Source organism: Macaca fascicularis, chromosome 1 (genome assembly GCF_037993035.2).
Source record: "Macaca fascicularis isolate 582-1 chromosome 1, T2T-MFA8v1.1".
NCBI classification, from domain to species: domain Eukaryota; kingdom Metazoa; phylum Chordata; class Mammalia; order Primates; family Cercopithecidae; genus Macaca; species Macaca fascicularis.
The window spans coordinates 111,236,504-111,261,886 of record NC_088375.1 but is presented as its reverse complement, the minus strand read 5'-3'; the positions used below and the strand labels follow the sequence as shown (position 1 = coordinate 111,261,886).

Genomic DNA, 25,383 nt, shown 5'->3' with positions numbered 1-25,383 from the left:
GCTGAATTAACCAATCCCAGACTGGTCCAACTTGAAATTCTTGTTATATGAGATAAATGCATCTTTCTTAATTTTTGAGCCATTTCAAGTTTAGTTTTTCTATTACTTATAACCAAAATAATCTCAACTAATAAAATGTCATCAACAATACCTCAATGTCTGTGGATAAACTGAAAATTCCTTAATCTCCTTTGTAAGAGGGAGCCCAGCGTGGTCTTAACTCCATTTCTACACTTCCATTTCTACATTTGTGTTCTACTTCCTTGACCACCAGTGATGTGCTAGTAAATATTAACAACCAGTTCTCCAGGGTGAAAAAGCCCTGATTTGTAGCATTTACTAATTTTCTTTTTCTTTTCTTTTCTTTTTTTTTTTTTTTTTTTTTTTTTTTTTTTTTTTTTTTGAGACAGAGTCTCGTCTTGTCGCCCTGGCTGGAGTGCAGTGGTGCAATCTTGGCTCACTGCAACCTCTGCTTTCTGGGTTCAAGCTTCTCCTGCCTCAGCCTCCTGAGCAGCTGGGATTACAGGCACCCACCACCATACCCAGCTAGTTTTGTATTTTTAGTAGAGACGGGGTTTCACCATGTTGGCCAGGCTGGTCTTGAACTCGTGACCTCAGGTGATCTGCCCGCCTTGGCCTCCCAAAGTGCTGGGATTACAGGAGTGAGCCACCACGCCCAGCCAGCAGTTACTAATGTTCATGGTGCAAATATTTCTACCACTGATAATTTCATGCTACCAATATGATGTTGCTGAACAAGGAGCTAGGAAATGTGCAATCAGCTCTAGCAAGTCAGTAAGAGACAGCTTGAGCTAACTCCAGCAAACCACCGTGTTACCACCCAACTGTCTCCCCTGTCTCTAAGTTTTCTCTCTGGATAGAGTTCAAGACCCAATCTGTATCACCTCCTTTTAAATACTTCATGTTAAATCCTAAACTATAAATGTCTTTATCAATCAACCAGAATTTAGCAATTGCCTTGAATTGTTAATTTTCACAAGTATTTGCTCATAAGTGAACCACTTAATTAATCAAAAATACTTCGCAATAATAAAAATGTCAAAAGAGAGGAGTTTAGTGACACCATCTTACCTTCCTGCACTCCCTAAAGTGTTCCTAGAATTAGGCATTAGGAGAACTCCTAAGAAGAAAATCTCTGCCTCCAGGCCCTAAAATCACTGGAGGTACTTTATTGTAAATAAGACTTATCAGCTCCCAATTATTGCAAGTAACAGTTCCCAGGAGAGCTGGGTTAAGAGATTAAAAAAGGGCCCTTGGCAAGATTGGGTGTGTTTCTAGTCTGGTCCTGACAAATCCCCTGAGGATGTAAGAATGGGCTTCTAAGGCCATTACAGGCCTAGCAACAAATAGGTAAAGAAAAGAAGCCAGTTCCTTAGGCTGTGAAGAGAGCAAGTGCTACCTTACCTAATTGGAATGCAGGTCTGGTGGGTCAGCTTCATCTCCACCTCACAGGTGACACACCCCAGGCTTGGAGGAAGCGTGTACTTAAGACTACTAACACTTTAGCTCAGGCAATGAGGAGAGGCCTGGGAATGGAATGACAAAGTCACTCTGCCCCAGACTAGGTCAGCACTGGGAGGGAGGCCAAACTCAGGCTACTGGAAACTGACAGAGCATTCAGGGGATAGAAGATTGACACTACATCAGGCTTTGGTTATTGCTTTGGGGCATTTGCTTGATACTCTCATTAACTCCTCTTTTTTCTTTGTGACTAATGGCCCAGGTTGACCTCAACAGGTACCACATACTAAGAAAGTTTCCTGAATTATAAAGACATGTTTTTTCCCCCGCATCAGGGAGCTTTGGGGTTGAGTGACTATATCTAATTGGCATCTACTAGAATCTCTCACTGATGTGCCCTCCGTTTCCATATGACAGTACTGATCAGCACTGTGGCTATTCCCATGTTGCTTATGGTCTATGGATAAGCCTGCAGATCATAGCAACAACACATAGAGATGTCAATGGAAGTCATTCTTTTCAGTTGGAAAAAAATTTAGAATTGAAAAGTGTCACCCTTACGTAGGTAACCTTCCTAGTTTAAAAAAAGATAAAATCCTGAGGTCCAAAGAAATTAGTGTAACAAGACCAAAAACTACAAAGGGATCCATGGATACGAGTAAAGTACTCTAGAAGCACCCAAGGGGAAAACATAAGAACTAAGCCACATTTAAAAATCAAACACTGCCTATAGTAGGAAAGAGGAAGGGAAACTGAGGGACCAAATAATGAAAATGGGCAGAAAGAGGTCCCAAGTGCTCATCAAGGATGCTGGACCTGCAACACCTTTTAAGCAGACTAGCTGCCCCCAGGCAGTGCCCTTCCATTCCTTCCCCGGGCTGCAGATCACACACAAATGGCAGCTCCCCTCTTACTTGCCAGTATATGATGCTGCATCTAGCGTCATACTGATTGCTTCCTTATCTAGACTCTCTACATGAGCAAAAAACACTCAGTAAAATGGGAATTAATGACAATTACATGAATTCTATTGATGTATGTAAACACCCACTATGTGTAAAGCATGCAAAGATGCAATCATTGTCCTTAAGAAGTTTCATGAACAAGACTAGCAGTTAGAAGTCCAAATCCTTCTTTGCTTGACACGTATCTTTCATCTTATTCTGGAAAAAAGACAAAAGGTGTAAAGGACAAGGCAGCCTGTAACTGCAAACATTCATCCCTGAAAGGAGCTGAAAGGGCTGAGTCTTACGGCCCCCACAGCATATTCTGTTCTTGGTTTCCTGCTTCCTACAAGACTTTCCTTTTGCTCTTTAGTTTCCTCCTCCCCTCTTTCTCTATATGAACGATATCTTCAGGCCTTTATGCAGCAAACAGCTTCTAACACTCAGCAAGAGAGTATTGTGGCTACTCCTAAAATTAAAGCACTGTCTAGTGAGTTGAGGTTTCTCTGGCCTATTCCTATGGAATACCCCAATGCTAGACATACACACATCTACAATAATTAGGTTACACTGTGGACACAGTTGTTACTAGTGGCCCTGCTCAGAATCTAGGTTAGCATTTTTGTTTTAAGGTTTGAATCCATTGTCAATACCTCTACCTTGAATCATTGTATCTATTCCTTTCTAAATTCTCATTGCTACAATCCCCTAACTCATTACCTCTGACCTAAACTATTGTAAAATAACTCCACAACTCTCTCTTGCCTTTCCTGTCTCTCTTCTCCTAACTACTCTTCACACCCTGCCTGAAACTAAGATCTGGTCACATCATTTCCCAGCTCAAAAGCCCCCAATTGTCTTTGGTTTGTTTGTTTGTTTGTTTGGAGACAGGGTCTCGCTCTGTTGCCCAGGCTGGAGGTCAATGGCACAATCTCAGCTCACTGCAACCTCCACCTCCCAGGTTCAAGCGATCCTCCTGCCTCAGCCTCTTGAGTAACTGGAATTACAGGCATGGGCACCATACCTGGCTAATTTTTGTATTTTTAGTAGAAATGGGGTTTCACCATTCTGGCCAAGTTGGCCTCGAACTCCTGACCTTGGTAATCCACCCACCTCAGCCTCCCAAAGTGTTGGGATTACAGGCATGAGCCACTGGCGTCCTGGCCCAATTGTCCTTAAAGGGAAATTTATCTACTCCCAATAATAAAAATAATAGTAAATATTAATATTATTATCTAAATAATAAGATAATAAATATTATTATCTTATTATTATCTTTGTTATCATTATTCACGTGGTTGGAACAATCTATCCCTAGGGGACTAAATGATTTCAGAGAGCTCATAGACTGCGCTGGGATCATTGTGTAACTGAGAAAGAAAAACTTGTTATCTAGAACCCGATCAGGTGCAGTGGCTCGTGCCTGTAATCCCAATACTTTGGGAAGTCAAGGCAGGAGGTTCACTTGAGCCTAGGAGTTCAAGACCAGCCTGGGCCATGTAGTGAGACACTGTCTCTACAAAATTTTTAAAATTAGCCAAGTATGTACCTGTAGTCCTGGCTACTCAGGAGGCTGAGGCGAGAGGATCACTTGAGCCAGGAAGTTTGAGGCTGCAATGAACTGAGATCGCATCACTACATTCCAACCTGGGTGACGGAGTGAAATCCTGTCTCAAAAACAAAACAATAAAATCAACCCCAACTGTAGCTGCCTACTTTTTTTTTTTTTTTTTTTTGAGACAGAGTCTCGCTCTGCCGCCCAGGCTGGAGTGCAGTGGCGTGATCTTGGCTCACTGCAAGCCCCGCCTCCCGGGTTCACGCCATTCTCCTGCCTCAGCCTCCCGAGTAGCTGGGACTACAGGCGCCCGCCACCTCGCCCGGCTAGTTTTTTTGTATTTTTTTAGTAGAGACGGGGTTTCACTCTGTCAGCCAGGATGGTCTCGATCTCCTGACCTAGTGATCCGCCCGTCTCGGCCTCCCAAAGTGCTGGGATTACAGGCTTGAGCCACCGCGCCCGGCCTGTAGCTGCCTACTTTTAAGGTAAGTGATGTAATTCATACAGCAAGGAAAGAATTCTTCACACTGCCTCCTAATAGAATTAGAAGAAGGGAATGGCAGGCCAGGTGCAGTGGATCACACCTGTAATCCCAGCACTTTGGGAGGCTGAGGCGGGTGGATCATTTGAGGTCAGGACTTCGAGACCAGCCTGAACAACATGGCAAAACCCTGTCTCTACTAAAAATACAAAGAATTAGCCAGACGTGGTGGCGCGTACCTGTAGTCCCAGCTACTCAGGAGGCTGAGGCAGGAGAATCGCTTGAACAAGGGAGGTGGAGGTTGCAGTAAGCCAAGATCGTGCCGCTGCACTTCAGCCTGGATGACAGAGCAAGACTCTGTCTCAAAAAAATAGTAATAATAATTAAATATCTAGGCAGATGCCGTATGGACCTCTATTTGTACCCTTGCCCCAGGCCCCACAAAGTTAGGGGTAGGCCTATTTTAAATTAAAACTGCTTGAGACTAGAGACTATTAACAGAGAACTACTTAAAGGAAAATATGTTTCTCTACTATTTCTGAAAACTTTGATTACAAACTTAGATTTTTATTTAAAGTTACTGATTTATCTTGAAATTTTTCTCTGAAAGCCAAATAGGCGCCTATCATGTAATTATCTGTGTCTAAAATCACATTTCCCCCCAAAATGTTTGGTGCACCTAAATAACAATTGACACTTGTTGATTGCTTAGTTTCCAAACAGGGTGTGGATGTTTGCCCCTAACTTTATCTGGCCCTGTTCTGGTCTCTGCTGGGGCAGCGCCTTCCACCTTTTCTCCTCTGGTTGGTTCAGTCTCCATCCCCCTACTTCTGTTGGCTAGACTTCTAATAAAACAAAAGCAATTCATTTTTTGAGTACATAGTTTTAAATTTTTTCTGTTATTTTGAGGGTTTTTTTTTTAAATAGCAAATACATAGGCCCTTTTATATTTCTTTCTCTCAAAACATGCACATATGACACACACCCCCCAACACTTGTTTTTAAAATGAGTCAGATTTTTCCCCCTTCGTCATATACTTCTAGTGGGAAACATGTTCCATTTTGCTGTATCAGACAGTATTTTGTTAAGGCTTTTGATGTCTGTTTTTTTCCAGTGGCGGTGAGGAAGAAGGCAGGCCAGGTCTGGGCAGGGTCCTAGAGGCTGGGAGAACTGGAGTCAGGTTTTCACACACAGCAGCTGGGAGGGAACAAAGCCAGAGGGTGAATGTAAAGCTATATTTGGGGAGGTGTGGCAAAGGTTAATATTAATCTGGAAAAACGAGATCTTGTCATCTTACCAAGTTCAAGGGTCAAATTCAGAGCCAATAATAGGAGATGAAGTCAGAGATCAGGAACTCAGTAAACCCAAGTCTAGTAGTTAAAGCAGGTATGAGGTGAAAGGAACCAGTGCTACAGAGTGAAACAGGTGGAGCCCCAGACCTCCCTGTTACTGGATGGGTGAGCCTGAGCTAAGTCCAGGTTGGATTTAATGAGAGAAGACACAACAGCACCAGCCCAGTGGAATCCAAGTTCTAGTGCTCAGTGAATCCTTCTTGCATGATGAAATGGGTTTACTAATTAGTCAACAAGATTTATGAAGCATATATAAGATTCATTAAAATGTACATATCGCCAGCAAATTTAGCAGCTTTCCTAAAGAGAGGCAGAAGGGAGAAAAAAGATGTGAATGTTAACATTTAAAATTCACTAACATTACAGATCCAGTGGTTACTCCAGACTTTCTCTTGCCACCAAAACAACATCTAATCCAGTCATTTAGAACACAGCTTCTTATTCCAAAATGAAGAATAATCTAAACTCTGTCTTTCTCTCTCTCCTTAATCATTATTTCTGCTTCCCAGCCTGAGCCTGGAACTTTTAATGTAAGTAATGGGTCAGGTCAAGACTAGTTTCACAGTCTTTAGCTGTGACAAATACTGTAAAATCTCACACGGGGCCAGGCGCGTTGGCTCACACCTGTAATCCCAGCACTTTGGGAGGCCGAGGCAGGTGGATCACCTGAGGTCGGGAGTTCAAGACCAGCCTGGCCAACATGGTGAAACTCCGTCTCTACTAAAAATACAAAGATTAGCCAGGCATGATGGCACATGCCTGTAATCCCAGCTACTCAGGAGCCTGAGGCAGGAGAATCACTTGAACCCAGGAAGCGGAGGTTGTGCTGAGCCAAGATCACGCCCTTGCCCTCCAGCCTGGGCGAGAGAGCGAAACTCTATCTCAAAAAAAAAAAATCTCATGCTCAAGGTCTGAGGCAGCTGATTTGGCTGAGAGAGCAACTCCAGCCCTTGGTAACTGGGTTTGTTGAAAAGAGCCGCAACTACACGTGATCGCATGTGCAGAGCGCACACTTCATGGCTTCAGGGTGTGTTTCCCAGCCTAGCGGTAGTGCCTCAACTAGGAGCTTATTGGAAATGCAGACAAGAGACTAATGGGCATCAAGAGACACCACAGGCCATCTAATGACATCTTATCACTATGTCTCTAAAACAGTCTTCTGCAAGCCGCTACAACAGATGGAAGTCTACCTGGGCCGATCAGTTAAGAGTCACTCTCCATTTACCCTCACTTTTATTTAACTCTTATCCCATCAGATTTATCTTATATCCAATGATACGTATTTTTAAGAACCCAAGAGCAAAAAGAAACATCTCAAAGTGCCTTATTTACTAAAGAGCCCAAGGAGTCTCTTTTTTTTTTTTTTTTGAGACGGAGTCTCGCTCTGTGCCCCAGGCTGGAGTACAGTGGTGCAATCTCGGCTCACTGCAAGCTCCGCCTCCCGGCTTCACACCATTCTCCTGCCTCAGCCTCCCGAGAAGCTGAGACTACAGGCGCCCGCCACCACACCCAGCTAATTTTTTGTATTTTTAGTAGAGACGGGGTTTCACCGTGTTAGCCAGGATGGTCTCGATCTCCTGACCTCGTGATCCACCCGTCTCAGCCTCCCAAAGTGCTGGGATTACAGGCGTGAGCCACCGCGCCCGGCCCCAAGGAGTCTCTTTACTCAACAGCAGCCACAGCAACCACAGCAACAAACAGCGTTAGCATCCAATAAGGTCATAGTGTTTGCCACCATTGTGGCAAGAGATTTATCACAATTAAATGATTGTTGGCAGTGGGGAACTGGGTACTAGAAAAAACAGAGAAATCCCTCTCACCTGGTATATGTTGTGAAAGCAGAATTAAGAAGTACTGACTTCAGATGCACAAAGGTGAATCTTAGTCACTAGACTATCCAGAACGGCTTTTATCAAAAACATGAAAGGTAAGTGTTTCCAAGAACGTGGAGAAAAGGGAACCCAGGCCACTGTTTGTGGGAATGTAAATTTGTACAACCATTTTGAAAAACAGTGTAGAGTTTCCTCAAAAATTAAATATAGAATTACCATAAAATCCAGCAATTCAACTTCTGAGTACGTATCCAAAGAAATCAAAATCAGTGCATCAAAGAGATATACACACTCCCATGTTTATTGCAGCATTATTCACAATAGCCAAGATATAGAAGCAACCTAAATATCCATCAGCATATAAACAGACACAGAAAATGTGGCATATATACTCAGTGGAATACCAGAGAGCGTTGAAGAAGAAGGAAATCTTACAACATGAATGAACCTGAAGGACATAGGCTAAGTGAAGTGAGTCAGGTACAGAAAGACAGATACTGTATAGTCTCACCTATATGTGGAATCTAAAAAAGTTGAATTCATAGACACAGAGAGTAGAATGGTGGTTACCAGAGGCTGTGGTGCAGGGATAGAGAAAGCAGAGATGTTGGTCAAAGGATACAAAGTTTCAGTTACACAAAAAGAGTAAGTTTTAGAGATCTGTTGTGCAGCATGGTGACCATAGTTAATAATAAGGTTTTATATATTTCAAAGTTACTAAAAGAGTAGATTTCAAATGTTCTCACCACACAAAAAAAGTAGGTTAGGTGATGGATATGTTAGTTAGCTTGATTTAATCTTTCTACATGTATACATATATAAAAACATCACATTTTACCCTCATAAATATATAATTATTATTTGTCAATTTAAAAATTTTTAAAAGTATTCCAGCTTCCTCTTACACGTGTTAATGAGTGATGACACATTGAATGAGCACTTTAATTGGCAGCAGAACTATTTCCTTCCTCATTTTGACACATCAGATAGTGGCCAGTGCTAAGGACATGAGAGACAATTATTTCTCAATAGAGTGCCACTATTTAGTGTATCAACAAAAACAATTTCCGAGCACTTATCTGCACAAGGTGGAATAAATATTCCATTCCACAAGTTAAATCTAGTTCCTGCTTAGCTTTTCTAAGAGCCTGTGATCTGTTTTAGGTCACCAACTCTTAAGTCCTTTCAAATAAAGCTGTTTTCATTTTTTGTTAAGAATGAGACCAGGGCAAATAATAATGTCAAGGTAACAGTTTTTCTGGCAGGAGCTTGTTCCTGATTATTGCCTCTGCACTCGGGAATGAAGGATCTCACAGGCTTATGAGGCGACATTAGCTTAAATAGGAAGAGAGCAATAAAGAGGATAAGGGATTTGAGTACAAGGTGATAAAGCCAAGGAACAGATGGCTTGATGAAGAATGTTAAATAGGGTTAAAGATATTGATCTGCATGCTATTTTTAGTGTCCTTCTCAAAAACTGGAGGAATTAATATTTTAGGAGTTAAGCCTAAGATATACGACATGAATTGTAAAGATATAAATACAGATATTGGAGAACAAATGCCTCAATAAATAGAACTAATAGCAGCTGCCATTTTAGAGTGTGGTGTATGTATAGCACATGGAACGATAAAGAATTGATGGTTTCTAACTCATTTATCTCAACAACGCTTTCTTTAAAATTCTTCAGTGAAGTTTTAGAAAACACTGCAATTAGCTGGGCGTGGTGCCTCACGCCTGTAATCCCAGCACTTTGGGAGGCCAAGGCAGGTGAATCACTTAAGGTCAGGAGTTCGAGACCAGCCTGGCCATCATGGTGAAACCCCATCTCAACTAAAACTACAAAAATTAGCAGGGTGTGGTGGCACACATCTGTAGTCCCAGCTACTCAGGAGGCTGAGAAAGGAGAATCACTTGAACCCAGGAGGCGGAGGTTGCAGTGAGCTGAGATCATACCACTGCACTCCAGCCGGGGTATCAGAGTGAGACTCTGTCTCAAGGACAAAAAACAAACAAAAAAACCCACCACAACCTTATCTGAACTGAGTTAGAGAAAATAAAGTATAAGATAGGCCCCAGGGACTGGGCGCGGTGGCTCATGCCTGTAATCCCAGCACTTTTGGAGACTGAGGCAGGTGGATCACCTGAGGTCGGAGTTCAAGACCAGCCTGACCAACATGAAGAAACCCTGTCTCTACTAAAAATACAACTGGGCATGGCGGCACATGCCTGTAATCCCAGCTACTTGGGAGGCTGAGGCAGGAGAATCACTTGAACCCAGGAGGCGGAGGTTGCAGTGAGCCAAGATCACGCCATTGGTCTCCAGCCTCGGCAACAAGAGCAAAACTCCATTTAAAAAAAAAAGATAGACCTCAGGAAAGACTGAAACACAGGGCTAAAATGTTTCCAGAATTCTCTGTGGCCTCTATTACAATTACTTTCTGCATGTGAGCATTATTCTCTCCCACTACAGACTGACTTCTTCCACACAAGAGGGGAATATCAACTCCAGAGCCTCACATCTCACAGTGCTCACCACCAGAGAGGACCTAAGACTACCTTTCTCTGTGTGAATTCAAAAATCTGAAGGAAAGGCTCTGATCAGACCACATTGGGTCAGGTGACCATCCTCAGACAAATACATTATGTCTAATATAGGGGATAGTGAAATAGTTTGGGTCGGTTTTCTAGCCCTAGACCAATTATTGTGGCAGGGAAGTAAGCCCCCACATGAACTACACAACTGAAAAAGTAGATGTGGTCAGGTGCTTGTGTTCATACTTGAGACAAAAGCACAGGGGAGACACTGCTGTGAGTCTGTTTATCGGATTGCAAGAAGGATCTGCAGAGCTCTGGAGCATGAATGGCCTTGAGTGAGGGCAACTTGGAGAACAGGACAAGTGACTACCAATATGGATTTTAGAAAATACAAGCATTCCTTGGAGATTTCTAGAATTTTATGGAGAAATAGACCTTCCAGTGTTTTCCAAAGGGAGCAGGAAGGACTGAGAAAGTGCATGTCCCTTCAGTTTAAGAACACCTCCTGGAAGGCGCATGCAACATTTTGCTTACATCCATTGGCCAGAATTTGGTCACATGACCACACTCAGCTGCAAAGGAGGCTGATATAAGTATTATTTATTCTAGGTGGCCATTTGCCAAGTTAAAATTAAAAATTCTTTTACTAAGAAAGAAGGCCAGATGGAAATTAGAAGAAAACCAGCAACATATGTCACAGACCATGCAATGAATATTTATTACTTTGTCTCATCGTAACAGTACTTTTCTTCTTTGGAGAGAATGGTTCTCTCCTACTGCAACCATGTGATTTTGAAGAGACTTGCCTATAACAGTATCCCACTTCCCTGATGGTAAAGATAAGTTCCCAACCCAGCTTGTTTCAAGCATAATACCCGCATCTGCCTTGTCCTCGGTGATTTATGCAAAGGTAACACATAGTCCAAATTTGACCTATCAGAGCCCTTTCCTGGGATTTTCTAACTGAATTTTTCTTGGGTTACAAGGTCATAAATATGTAAGCCCAGGGCTACTTAAGGCTATAGTTGAGATATGGTGACAGCAACTTAAAAGACTAAAGCCAATACAGAAAGAGAAAAGTGAAAAGTGAAGAGAGAGAAACGAGAAGTTTCTGGATAATATCCAAGCTCTTGGTGCCAGTCATCCATAAAAACAAATCCACCCTTACCCTTTCTGCAGATTGGCCATATATACCAATATATCTCCGATTATTGCTTAAGCCCATTCCATCCAGGATTCTGTAATTTGCAATCAAAAGTATATTTATATTTAAAATTTATATAAATTGTAGAAATACTTAGAAATTAAATTTCTAAACAGTTAAAGTTATACTACATTCATAATCAGTGGAAGCCATTAATCATGTGATGTGTTCCTGTTAAATAGTCTCTAACTTTCAACCTTCAGATAACATAAATCAAAGGTATTACATTGTATTGTAATGTGTTGTGTTCTGTTGTGTTATATTGGGCTGTATTGTATTAGGTGATCCTGAACAATCACCTACCGAACCTAGCACTTGTTAACTAGGCTCTACGGTTATAAGATTATAGCACTATCCCTATCTTCAAGGTCCTCATCTTCTATAGGGGACACAGAGAGGTAATACGTAATTATAATACTATGCAGAAATATAAAAGGTAAAGCCGAGCACAGTGGCTCACATCTGTTATCCCAGCACTTTGGGAGGCTGAGGTGGGTGGATCACCTGAGGTTAGGAGTACGAGACCAGCCTGGCCAACATAGTGAAACCCCGTCTCTACTAAAACTACAAAAAATTAGCTGGGTGTGGTAGTGCACGCCTGTAGTCCCAGCTACTCGAAAGGCTGAGGCAGGAGAATCGGTTGAACCTGGGAGGCAGAGGCTACAGTGAGCTGAGATCAGGCCGCTGCACTCCAACCTGGGCAATAGAGTGATACTCCGTCTCAAAAAAATAAAATAAATAAATAAGGTAAGCAACGGCACAAAAGCAGAAGTGATCAACTTGATATTTCTAACTTCATCTGTCAAAGAAGATTTCTCGTAATAATTAATCTGCTAGTATCCTTTAGTGCTAAAAGGATAACTGCTACAAAAAAAGTATATTTTCTTAAAATTCCAAATTGGAAATATTCCTTTTCTTTATTATTTCCCTATGAAATAATTAAATTCTATTCTATTTTATCCTGAGAGATTTTAAGTAGAATAGTAAAAAAAAATCCTACTAATTTGGTGAGTTCAAATTATTGAGATGATTAATGAGTCAAGACCATATGAATTTCTCAGACATTTTTAAGACTAGGAAAAGATACAATAAAAAAGTTTCCTGAAGTATCCAAAATAATATATCACTATCTTAATCACAAAACCATAATTTTAGGCTGAATTCCCTTAAATAGGAAAATCAACTCTTTAGATAGTAGGTGGTATTCAATAACACTCATGTTTTCACTAGATCATCTGTACATATTTTTCTCAAAATAGTTATTTATTTAAATCAAATAGGTTTGACAAGGCTCTAGGATGCAGTTGTCAATAGTATCCTTAATACAACAGATACCATGAAACCAAACACATAGAACCAAGCAAGCATTAACAAGTTCTGTAGAGCCCAGCTCAAGCTAAAGAGATCATTGGATTCAATCCAATCAAGATCATTTGGCCTAATAAAAGGTTTGAGATTCTCAAGAGAACCTGGGCAAAGCCAAATTAAGAGAAAAGGCAATGTGAAAGAAAAATTAAACACTTCACTGTGGGGTTTTTTTCCATTTTTTTATTATGGTAAAATACACATAATACAAATGTACTACAGTATCTTAGTCATTTTTAAGTACCATATATAGTTCAGTGGTATTAAGCATATCAATATTGTTGTGCAATCATCACCACCATCCAACTCCAGAATTCTTTTCACTTTGCAAAACTGAAACACTATATTAATTACACAGTAAGTCTCCATTCTCCCTGCTCCCCCCAGTCCTTGGCAACCACCATTCTACTTTCTGTCTCTATGTTTTTGATTGCTCTAGGTACTTTGTGTTTTTTGAGATGGGGTTTCGCTCTTGTCGCCCAGGCTGGAGTGCACTGGCACGGTCTCAGCTCCCTGCAACCTCCGCTTCCCAGGTTCAAGCAATTCTCCTGCCTCAGCCTCCCAAGTAGCTGGGATTACAGGCATGAGCCACCATGCCCGGTTGCTCTAGGTATTTTGAAATCATACATACAGTATTTGTCTTTTTTTGTGACTGGCTTATTTTACCTAGCATAATGTCCTCAGGGTTCATCCATATTGTAGCATATGTCAGAATTTCCTTCCTTTTTAAGGCTGAAAAATATTCCATTGTGTATATATAACATATTTTATTTATCAATTCATATGCTGATGGACATTTGGTGAACTATACTGTTTTATGAATTATAATAATATATTAATAATCTCTAGTATCAGCTATATTCAATAAATACACTAGAAAAATAGTTGAATTGATCGTGAGTTAGGAAATTCAGTTTTGTTTCCAAATCTCAAAAATATACCAGAGGGACTATATTTATCCATACAGTTAATTAGATGAATAATTTTTGTCAAAATTGTTATACGTTTAATAGGAAAGTTTCAGTGATAAAACAACAACCCCTACTGTGGTATGTTGACAGTAGGACCCATCCATCCACAAACTGTTGCTTGATTAAACCCATTGTCCAAGGTTCTGACATCAGCAGGCTATGGAACATCAACAGTTCTATCTATATTTGAATTGTGATTCAAGCGAGGCCATTCTTGATACTTAGAAAACTTATTTTTGGCACATAAGTAACTATAGTAAGTAACCGCATTTATGACCCTATTGCCTAAGGATGTTTTAGATTTGTACTAGCAATAGCTCAAGAATGAACTTACTGGAGGGTCCAGGAGAAGTTTCAACAATTTAGCTCAAAGAAAGCTCTAGGAAAGCATTTATTTCCCACTGTCTCCAGTAGAGGCTGTTCATTCTCTCAGGGTCCACAGTCTCCAGGACAAGCAATTTGGTGGTTGCATTCTCTTGGCTTCCCATTTTTCATATAAGAAACAGAGGATCCAAAATATTTCAGTAACTCACCCCAGGTCATATAGCAGGGAAGTTGCAATGGGTTCTCCAAAGATGCTGTCGTCTCTGAAATCTTAAAAATCCAGTAATCCACAACTATATGAATCTCTTATCCCTCTATCTGTTTACCCCTCATACTCCCCACACTCCTCTTTCAGCACCACAGCCAACTCAAGTTCTTGATGTCTTCATTTTCTCTGAGTCTATCTAGCGGAGCCCAGGTCCCATAGTCAAACTGTTCGTGCACTGGTTCTCTCTAGTCCTTACATAAATAATTCATGAACTCCTAAATGTTGGATCAGTGAAACTGATTTCTCTGCTACTACATTCTAAGTACAGCTGGGGGAAATTACACCTGTGGACTGATAATAATACAAAATTTTAAATATCAAATTTAAGTTAGAAAACGCTTCTCTCATTCCTTCAGTCTCTATTCTAAACTTTCACCACCATCTTCCTTTATGACTGTCACCTTGCTCCTTCTCAAAAGATGACCTAATCTCCCAGTTCACTTAGAAAATTGAGGCCTTGGTATGGATGGGAAGGAATTTCCTTACCCTCCAGGCCCTACATTTATAAGCCTGTGCACAGCTGAATCTATCCTTACCTCACACAAGTTTCTGAACAAAAGCTCTTCCCTCTAGCATAGAGTAAATGCCCCTTCTATTCAAGGTTAACTTTCCCTGTTATTGTACATAGTTCCATCCCCTTCTGCTTCCTCAGGGAATTTGTGCCATTAATGTTTCATTTATCTTCTATATTTTCCATTTCTCTTTCTCTGCTGGATTCCTCCTGCAGCCCACAGCACCCTCATTTTAAAACAAATAAAACAAAAGCCAGCTTCATAAAACAGTCATTGCAACCTGTATCTCCTTTAAACTACTGAGCTTCCTCACAAACGAGATTCTTGAAATGTACACCAAATCTCTCCTCTCTACTTCCTCAACTCCCATTTGCTCTTCAAACCATTTGAATTGGGCTTCCATTTCCACCAGTTCACTGAAACTGTTCTGGCAAATGTCTGTAGCAGCTGTACTTGTAACCCTTTCATGATTACTACTGTTTACCTATGCATTGTTTTTTCATTGAATATAGCTTTGAATTTTTGTCTGTGCAGTTACTGCAGTTTTTTGTTTTTGTGTTTGTTTTTTGAGACAGAGTTTTGCTCTTGTTGCCCAGGCCCGCCACCACACTGGCTAATTTTGTATTTTTAGAAGAGACAAGGTTTCACCATGTTGGCCGGGCTGGGTCCTCCAACTCCTGACTTCAGGTGATTCACCTGCCTTGGCCTCTCAAAGTGCTGAGATTACAGGCGTGAGCCATGGCACCTGGCCTATATTTTTTATTTTTATTTTATCTCCTTATCTGATTTTTCATTGTATTCTTGATTGTGCCCAGCAAGAAGAAATCTAACGAATATTTGTTAAATAAATTAAAGAAAAATTTAAGTAACATGAAAGAGCACGATGCCACCATATTTTAGATGAGGCACAAGGCTTGGCCTAAACAAAACCTTTCTCTGGTGACAACCACCTGCATTATACTCCTCATTAACCTCATCTTGCTGTTTCTGGCTCAGTACTCTTCTGCTGTCCCACAGAGCCTGTTACTTTCCCTTCTACTGCCATAAAATTTACCTGTCCTATTTTTTATTTCCTCAGGGTCTAAGATTTCAGCCAGCAAGACAGACAAACTAATTTTCATTAATAGAGAACAGTAATTGGAGAAGCCAAAAGGAGCACATGCCTAGGCAATAAATGTGCATTTTTAATAAAATACTGTGCTTTTTCTAATTATAAAATACATTTTTTATTATAGAACAAAATTTAAGCACCAAAATATAGAAAATAAAAAGCACACACACACAAAAATCAGACAAGTCATAACATTTTGGTTTTAACATAGCATAGGAGTTAAGAGCCCAGACTCTGCTGTCTAAGCTTGAATCCCACATCTACCACCTTCCAGCTCTTTGACCTTGGGCAAGTTACTTAACCTGTCTATGTCTCAGCTTTATCATCTATAAAGCAGAGATAGTGACAGTACCTATTACTGCTATGAGAATTAAAGGAGCTAACATATGCGAAGTGCTGAAAACACTCTCTGGCACATAATAAGGTCTATGTTAAATATTTGCTATTATTGTTTTGGCAAATATCCTTCCAGATAGATAAGACAGACCAATAGAGAAGAGATACAACTATAAACACGCATGCTTTAAAAAGCATTGGAATAATTCTTTACCTGTATTTTCTTATTTGCTTTTGTCACTTAAAAGCACAACATAAGGCCAGGCGCTATGGCTCACGCCTGTAACCCCAGCACTTTGGGAGGCTGAGGCGGGTGGATCACTTGAGGTCAGGAGTTTGAGACCAGCCTGGCCAACATGGTGAAACCCCGTCTCTACTAAAAATACAAAAAAATTAGCCAGGTGTGGTGGCGCACACCTGTAATCCCAGCTACTAAAGAGGCTGAGGCAGGAGAATCGCTTGAATCCGGGAGGTGGAGGTTGCAGTGAGCCGAAATCGCGCCATTGCACTCCAGCCTGGGCAATAAGAGTGAAATTCTGTCTCAGAAAAAAAAAAAAAAGAAAGAAAAAAGCACACCATGAGGCCAGGCATGGTGGCTCATGCCTGTAGTCCCAGCACTTTTGGAGGCTAAAGTGGGAGGTCTGTTTCAGCCCAGGAGTTCTGAGACTAACTTGGGCAACATAGCAAGAACCTGTCTACAAAAGTCGGAAAAAAAAAAAGTAGCCAGGTATGGTGGTACTTGTAGTCCCAGCTACTTGGTAAATTGAGGTGGGAGGATTGATTGAGACCAGGAGTTTAAGGCTGCAGTGAGCCATGATCTTGCCACTGTACTCTAGCCTGGGTGACAGAGCAAACTCCTGTCAAAAGAAGAAAAGAGGAAGAAGAAGAAGAGAGAAGAGGAAGAGGAAGAGGAAGAAGAAAGAGAAAGAGAAGGAGAAGGAGAAGAAGAAGAAGGAAGAAGAAGAAGGAAGAAGAAGAGGAAGAGAAGAAAGAAGAAGAAGAAGGAAGAAGAAAGAAGAAGAAGAAGAAGAAGAAGAAGAAGAAGAAGAAGAAGAAGAAGAAGAAGAAGAAGAAGAAGAAGAAGAAGAAGAAGAAGGAAGAAGAAGAAGAAGAAGAAGAAGAAGAAGAAGAAGAAGAAGAAGAAGAAGAAGAAGAAGAAGAAGAAGAAGAAGAAGAAGAAGAAGAAAGTATACCATGAGTATCTTCCTACATTTTAAAATTCTTCAACAGTAGATGTTTCAAACTGGTAAACCTGTGGATAGAATTTAACCTGTGTCTTTTATTGGCCAAAACAGTATTCTTTTATAATGTAAATTAATGCCTCCAGGAGGAGTATAAACTCTCCAGTTCACCACCATCCTCAGCAATTCCTAGTGTCTTCACACATATACTTTACTTGCTAAACAACTGAAGGCATTTGAGTTTGTTTTTTTTCTTTTTTTTCTGAGATGGAGTCTGGCTCTGTCGCCCAGGCTGGAGTGCAGTGGCCGGATCTCAGCTCACTGCAAGCTCCGCCTCCCCGGTTTATGCCATTCTCCTGCCTCAGCCTCCCGAGTAGCTGGGACTACAGGCGCCCACCACCTCGCCCGGCTAGTTTTTTGTATTTTTTAATAGAGACGGGGTTTCACCGGGTTAGCCAGGATGGTCTCGATCTCCTGACCTCCTGATCCGCCAGTCTCGGCCTCCCAAAGTGCTGGGATTACAGGCTTGAGCTACCGCGCCCAGCCAGCATTTGAGTTTTTTAACCCCCAACATAATTTTTAGTAACTGCATATTATTTTATTACATGACTAGGACATTCTGTAATTACTCAGTTTCCATTGTTAGACATTTAACTTTTTTTGACTATTATAAATAATGCTGGGAAGAACATCTATAAATCTTTGTTATACATATTTTCTACATCTCTTTTCCTAAAAATAAAAATGCTGGGTCAAAGTTTGAATGTGTTTAAGACCTTTAATATGTATTGCTCAATTACCTTATAAAAAAGTTGTACTGCTGTACATTTCCACCAGCCCATTTTTCTGAAGTTACTTATACCTGTATTATCACTTTTAAAACTTTTACCCCCAAAAATCTAATAATAAACTAATATACATCTTTTAAATATGGCCTTTTGAGGACAAAATAGTCTTCCCTCCAGCCTCCCAAACTCATTATTTTCCCTGCTGCCCAGACAACTAAGTGAAATAGTTGGAGGAAGGCAAGAATCCTAGCTATAGCCATCAATATTATCCTTAACATCAACACTTCAATATTATCCAGTGTCTTTATGTCGCAAAGAACTTGCCAGTAGTAAAAAAGAGGAGTTAAAATATGGGATATTTTTAGTCTCTGCTAATCTCTACCATGTAGTGTTAATAATAGTAGCAGTAGTTATCATCTACTGCTCACTTTACTATGTTTAAGCACTGTAGCAAGCATTTTGCCTTCATTCATCCTCACAATAATGCATACTAATATTATGACGTATTATCAATATTAGTATGTATTATACATAGTAACAATTTTTTTTTTTTTTTGAGACGGAATCTTGCTCTGTCACCAGACTGGAGTGTAGTGGCGCGATCTCAGCTCACTGCAACCTCCACCTCCCAGGTTTAAGCGATTCTCCTGCCTTAGCCTCCCGAGTAGCTGGGACTACAGGCATGCGCCACCATGCCCAGCTAATTTTTGTATTTTTAGTAGAGATGGGGTTTCACCATGTTGGCCAGGATTGTCTCAATCTCTTGACCTTGTGATCCACCCGCCTCAGCCTCCCAAAGTGCTGGGATTACAGGCGTAAGCCACCGTGCCTGGCCTAATAATATTATTATAAGAATTATAATGGACAACACTGAGGATCACACAGGTTAAGGAGATTTGTTTAAAGTTACATGATAAGTGGCAAAGCTAGGATTCAAGCCCAAGCTAGTTTAACTCCAAAACCATGACATTAGAATGTCTCTAAGCATGTTATTACTAATAAATCTGTTTCATTTAGTACTTTTAATTTCTCAAAAGACTTTCATATACATAGTTTGGCCCTAATAAGTCTGTGAGATATAATTAAAGGTATTGGGATCAATTCTAGATTAGGGAACTAAGGCAAAGTCTGCTCCAATATAATAATAAACACAAAATCTCACATGTCCATTGCTGCCTATTAGGGTCATAACCAGCACCATACCTGCAGTTAGAACTCAAAAATTACTCACATAAGCACTTTAAGTTAGATGTAGTTGACAGCCCTATAGATATCACACACACATAGTTTCTGCTAGCTGCAGCAAGAATGCCAATGACAGAATTATGACAGGAGTTCTGGCCAACTCCAACCCATCCTCGTTCAGCAAGCTTGTTCTTTCTCTGTTTCTGCTCCCAGCTGACAGAGCTACTTTAAAAAAAGAAATCGTTTCTGCAAACATTTGAAGCAGCTCAACTCTCTGGCATTTAGCAGAATAGGACTCTGTCAGAATAATCTAGAAATCTGTTTTCTGATGCTAGAATTAAAATGCCTGCGTTTTTAGTATTTTTTTTTTTTTTTGGTGGTGTTATGCCATTAGATTTGTCCAAAAATATAAATATATGCATAGGTTTTGACTTGTTCAAAATAGCATATTTTGAACATTGCAGTTTTATTATTTTATGTTTACTTATGGGCCTTTAAAAATGTCATTATGAGCCAGGCACAGTGGCTCACACCTATAATCCCAGCACTTTGAGAAGCCGAGGCAGGCAGATCACTTGAGGTCAGGCGTTCGAGACCAGCCTGGCTAACATGGTGAAACCCCGTTTTTACTAAAAATACAAAAAATTAGCCAGGCGTGGTGGCGTGCACCCATAATCCCAGCTACTCAGGAGCTAAGGCAGGAGAATCGCTTGAACCCAGGAGGCAGAGGTTGCAGTGAGCCGAGATTGTGCCATTGCACTCCAGCTTGGGTGACAGAGCGAGACTCTATCTCAAAAACAAAAACAAAAACAAAAACATAACAAAACAAACAAAAAAACCCACCAAAATCTTACCCAAACTGAGTTAGAGAAGATAAAGTATAAGATAGGCCTCAGGGGCTGGGTGCAGTGGCTCACACCTATAATCCCAGAACTTTGGGAGGCCGAGGCGGGCAGATCACCTGAGGTCAGGAGTTCAAGACCAGCCTGGCTAACATGGTGAAACCCCGTTTCTACTAAAAATAAAAAAAATTAGCCAGGCATGATGGGGCGCACCAGTAATCCCAGCTACTCAGGAGGCTAAGACAGGAGAATAGCTTGAACCCAGGAGGCAGAGGTTGCAGTGAGCCAAGATCGCACCATTGCACTACAGCTTGGGCAACAAGAGCGAAACTCCATCTCAAAAAAAGAAAAAGTCAGTATGATTTAGAGTACTAATACAGTGCGCTGCATAACTGATTTTAACAGCTTTTTTCATAAGACCAACACTTGACAGTTTCCCAATACTTAAATATTTTCTAATGATTGATATATTGGTAATATAGTAATCCAGTCCAGAGCTAGGCTTGGGAGAAATTGAGCCCAAGAAACAAGTGGGCATAACAGCAGCGGAGAAAAAGGCAGCCTGAGTCCAGGAAGCCGAAGCCTCAGAGACAGAGAGGGGAACACCGGGTTCAGGTATGAGTGGCATGGATGCCCTCACTGACAAAATACAATGCTATTTAGAGCATCTAATGTCCTCTAATACAGAACCATCGGCTATTTGGGTTCCAGTCTCTAGAAAGAGAAAAACAATATGCCAACCACAACCCTAATGCAAGGGTTACCATACGTGTATGTTTCTATTGTCTTCCTTAGGCTTACATCATTTTTACAGTTGCAATAATAGTAGGTACTCAGTTAATATTAGCACTGTGTGCCAAGGACAGTGCTAGGCAGGGGGTTAATCCTTATTTTCACACCAAACCTGCAGAGTAGCTAACAATATCCTCATGGGACAGATGAGGACACTGATGCTCAGAGAGTCAAGCCACACAACTGGTGAGGGGGTAAAGCTAAGATTGGGACCCTGGTTGCTTTGGATTCAAAGTCAGCATCTTTTAAAGACATCACAACTGTCTCTCCCATAAAATCTCTTTGCCTACTACTTATGCATACATTGCTCTTTGGTGAGACTTTACCATGTTACTAGGTGGTCTTCACCATTGTAACTTTTCTTTTTTGAGACATTCTCTCTCTGCCGTCCAGGCTGGAGTGCAATGGTGCAAACTCGGCTCACCCAACCTCCCCTTCCCAGGCTTAAGCAATCTCCCCGCCTCAGCCTTCCAAGTAACTGGGACCACAGGCATGTGCCACCACACCTGGTTAATTTATGTATTTTTTTTTTTTTTTTTTGTAGAGATGGGGTATTGCCATGTTGGCCAGGCTGGTCTTGAACTCCTGGGCTGAAGCAATCCTCCTGCCTGGGCATCCCAAAGTGCTGGGATTACTGGCAAGAGCCACCGTGCCCAGCTCATTGTAATTTTTTTTTTTTTTTTTTTTTTTTTTGAAACAGAGCCTTGCTCTGTTGCCCAGGCTGGAGTACAGTGGCATGAGCTGGGCTGACTGCAACCTCCACCTCCCTACTCAAGTGATCCTCCTGCCTCAGCCTCTCAAGTAGCTGGGATTACAGGCACGTGCCACCACACTCAACTAATTTTTGTATTTTTGGTAGAGATGGGGTTTTGTCATGTTGGCCAGTCTGGTCTCAAACCCCTGGCATCAAGTGATCACCCACCTCAGCTTCCCAAAGTGCTGGGATTATAGGTTGAGCCACCACACTTGGCCCATTGTAACTTTTTTGAAGTTCAACATTCCAAGGAGTGAAGTTATCATTATTATGTGATCAATCCTTTTCCCATTGCTGAAATTTTTATGATCATAAATAAAGCTACAGTGAATATGGAAAATTTGTTTTAATAGAATGATCCACAAAGGAGTGGATCTAGAAATAAACATCATGAAATTATGAAAATTAAGATATACTTTAAAATCATTTCCATATTGATTAAAATCATTAGTTTTTCTTACTTAATGAAAAAAATCTTTGTTCCACAACAGCTTAATAACAACAAACACACACACACACACACACACACACACACAAAACTGAATAATGTAAGCTCATGTATGTCATTAACTCATTCGTAGAAGTGAATTATTCATCTGGTAAGATCTAAATGGAAGCAATGTATAAGTACTCAGCTGTCTAGCCCTTTTAAAATAATGGTAAACTGCTCTTTTACTGCTCCTATTCATCCTATAGACAAAAACTACAATTTTTAATTTTTAAATACGGCATGCCCTTTATTTAGGGCAATTTTCAAGCATATATGAGAAAATAAGAGCTAGCAAAAATTAGATCAGATACAGTCCGGTCAACTCAGCATTCTATCTAATGGAAGTGATGCTGAAGATCAATTCCTAAGAAAGCATGCTGGCTGTCCTTGATAGGAGAGATCACAAAATGTTCAAGAAACAGCACAAAATACCCTCTTTTTTTTTTTTTTTTTTTTTTTTAAGTAAAAGCTTTTTATCTTATTGTCCATTCTTTAGTCTGAAGAAAAGGACTATTTATAGTGAATCAAATACAAGCATTTGCCTTGTATAAACCCCACTAAAATGGCAGTAAAGTCATATAGCTCCAAGAACAAAGACAATGGGAGAAAAGATACACAACAATTTGAAAGTTGAGTAATAAGTATCTATTTTAGCAGATGACACCTTATCATATAAATTTCAAGCCTCTTCATATATTTTCGTTTTTTTTTTTTTTGAGACGGAGTCTCGCTGTGTGGCCCAGACTGGAGTGCAGTGGCGCAATCTCGGCTCACTGCAAGCTCTGCCTCCAGGTTCACGCCATTCTCCTGCCTCAGCCTCCCGAGTAGATTGGACTACAGGCGCCCGCCACCATGCCCGGCTAATTTTTTGATTTTCCCTGTGTTAGCTAGGATGGTCTCAATCTCCTGACCTTGTGATCCGCCCGCCTCGGCCTCCCAAAGTGCTGGGATTACAGGCGTGAGCCACCGCGCCCAGCCCGTATTTTCCTTTTTTATTAAAAATTGCTAATTATGAAAAATTCAAGACTCTGGTATAATCTGAACAGTATTGTTCTCTCACTACAAATTAAGTTTGTATCACTTTTCTTTTTTTATTTTCTAGATCGAGTCTTAGTCTGTCTCCCAGGATGGAGTGCAGTGCTGCGATCTCGGCTCACTGCAACCTCCACCTCCTGGGTTCAAGTGATTCTGGTGCCTCAGCCTCCCGCGTAGCTGGGATTACAGGTGCATGCCACCATGCCCAGCTAATTTTTGTATTTTTAGTAGAGACGGAGTTTCAATCATTCTGCTGTCTTTTAAATAAAATATTTATTTTATATCTCTTTTTAAATCTAACAAATGAATATATTTATAAACTGGTGGCTTTGTTTTTTTTAGATGGAGTACCATTCTGTTGCCCAGGCTGGAGTGCAGTGATGCAATCATAGCTCACTGCAGCCTCCACCTCCCCAGGCTCAGGTGATCCTCCCACCTCAGCCTCCCAAGTAGCTGGGACTATGGGCACGCCTTCACACCCTAATTTTTGTATTTGTTTTGTAGTGACAGGGTCTTGCTATGTTGCCCAAGCTGGTCTCAAACTCCTAGGCTCAAGCAGTCCACCCACCTCAGACTCCCAAAGTGCTGGGATTGCAGGTGTGAACCACGCCTGGGCCCAGCTAAACTGGTGCTGTAATCCATATATCCTAATTATTGGGATTACTGATACATTTAAATGAGTTATTTTCTACTACTTTATTTTTTGCTTTTTAGATTTCTTTTCCATACCCTTTTCTCTTCACTTCCTGCTTTCTATTGGATTGACTACATTTTCTTTATTCTTTCTTTCTTCTACTTAGTATCCAAGTTTTACATTTTATTTTCATTCTTTAAATTGTTTGTTTATTTTTACTTTTTTGAGGCAGGGTCTCACTGTGTTGCCCAGGCTGGAGTGCTGTGGCACAATCTCAGCTCACTGCAATCTCCGCCTCCCAGGTTCAAGTTGATTCTCCCACCTCAGCCTCCTGAGTAGCTGGGACCACAGGTGCGCACCACCACACCTGGCTAATTTTTGTATTTTCAGTAGAGACGGGATTTCGCCATGTTGCCCAGGCTGGTCTTGAACTCCTGAGCTCAAATGATTCACCCAACTTAGCCTCCCAAAGTGCTGGGATTACAGGCATGAGCCACCTCGCCCAGCCTAAATTGTTATTCTTAATTTTTATTATGCATTCTTCAATTATGAAGTCTAAAATTAAGGCACTTCATGATTTTTGAGTTTTATGTTTTGCTTAGAAAAGCTAATCTCAGTTTCAAGAATAAAAATTATTTTTATCTTCTTGTAGTACTTTTATAACTTTTAGCTGTACATTTTAATACTTAACTCATCTATAATTCTTTCTGTGTAGGGTTTCAGGAAGGGAATCTACCTTTATTTAGTATCCAAATAAATAACTAATGGTCTCAACACCTCTTATACTGTACTTTTCTTCTCCACTGATTTGAAATGTAATCTTTAATATTAAGTAAATTTCCATATATATGGATCTATTTTGATACATTCTACTTCATTCCAATCTATTTAGCTTTCCTTTGCCATTACTAAACTATCTTAATTACTCTTGTCTTTCTAACATCTAATAGAGCAAGTTCTTCCAGCCCTATATGCTATCCATTGCTCTTTAAAAGAAAAGAAAAATCTTTTACAATCGTCTATTCTTGTCTATATTCTCTCTTCATATGTCAAGTTCCTGTCCTCCCAACAATTCCTATCAAGGTTTTTATTGAGATTACATTGAATTTAATGATTAATTGAGAGATTACCATAATTATAAGATTGAATATTATCCTAAATTATATTATCTCTTCATTTATTCAAAAAAATTTTTGTTTTTCTTTTGAGACGGAGTCTTGCTCTGTCACCCAGGCTGGAGTGCAGTGGCGTGATCTTGGCTTACTGTAAGCTCTGCCTCCCAGGTTTAAGTCATTCTCCCACCTCAGCCTCCCAAGTAGCTGGGACTACAGGCGCCCGCCACCATGCCTGGCTAATTTTTTGTACTTTTAGTAGAGACAGGGATGGTCTCAATCTCCTGTCCCCGT

General features: G+C 40.6%; 2 long non-coding RNA genes across 3 annotated transcripts in view; both read right to left on the bottom strand.

The window, feature by feature from the left end:
- Positions 1-343: 343 nt before the first annotated feature.
- Positions 344-4,840, bottom strand: LOC141407236 (uncharacterized). The gene is made up of 2 exons (XR_012415384.1): positions 4,702-4,840; positions 344-2,645 (listed from the first exon to the last, which is right to left on the bottom strand). It is a non-coding gene; the product is annotated as an uncharacterized lncRNA (long non-coding RNA).
- A 524-nt stretch (positions 4,841-5,364) lies between these two features.
- The window catches only part of LOC135971405 (uncharacterized), a 31,530-nt gene continuing 11,511 nt past the window's right edge, over positions 5,365-25,383 (bottom strand). The window contains exons 4-5 of one of the 2 annotated variants that reach the window (XR_010587577.2): positions 5,761-6,115; positions 5,365-5,660 (exon numbers count right to left, since the gene is read on the bottom strand). This is a non-coding gene — a long non-coding RNA (uncharacterized lncRNA). The remainder of the gene's footprint in view (positions 5,661-5,760; positions 6,116-25,383) is intronic. The other variant, XR_012415382.1, reaches the window with a different exon arrangement.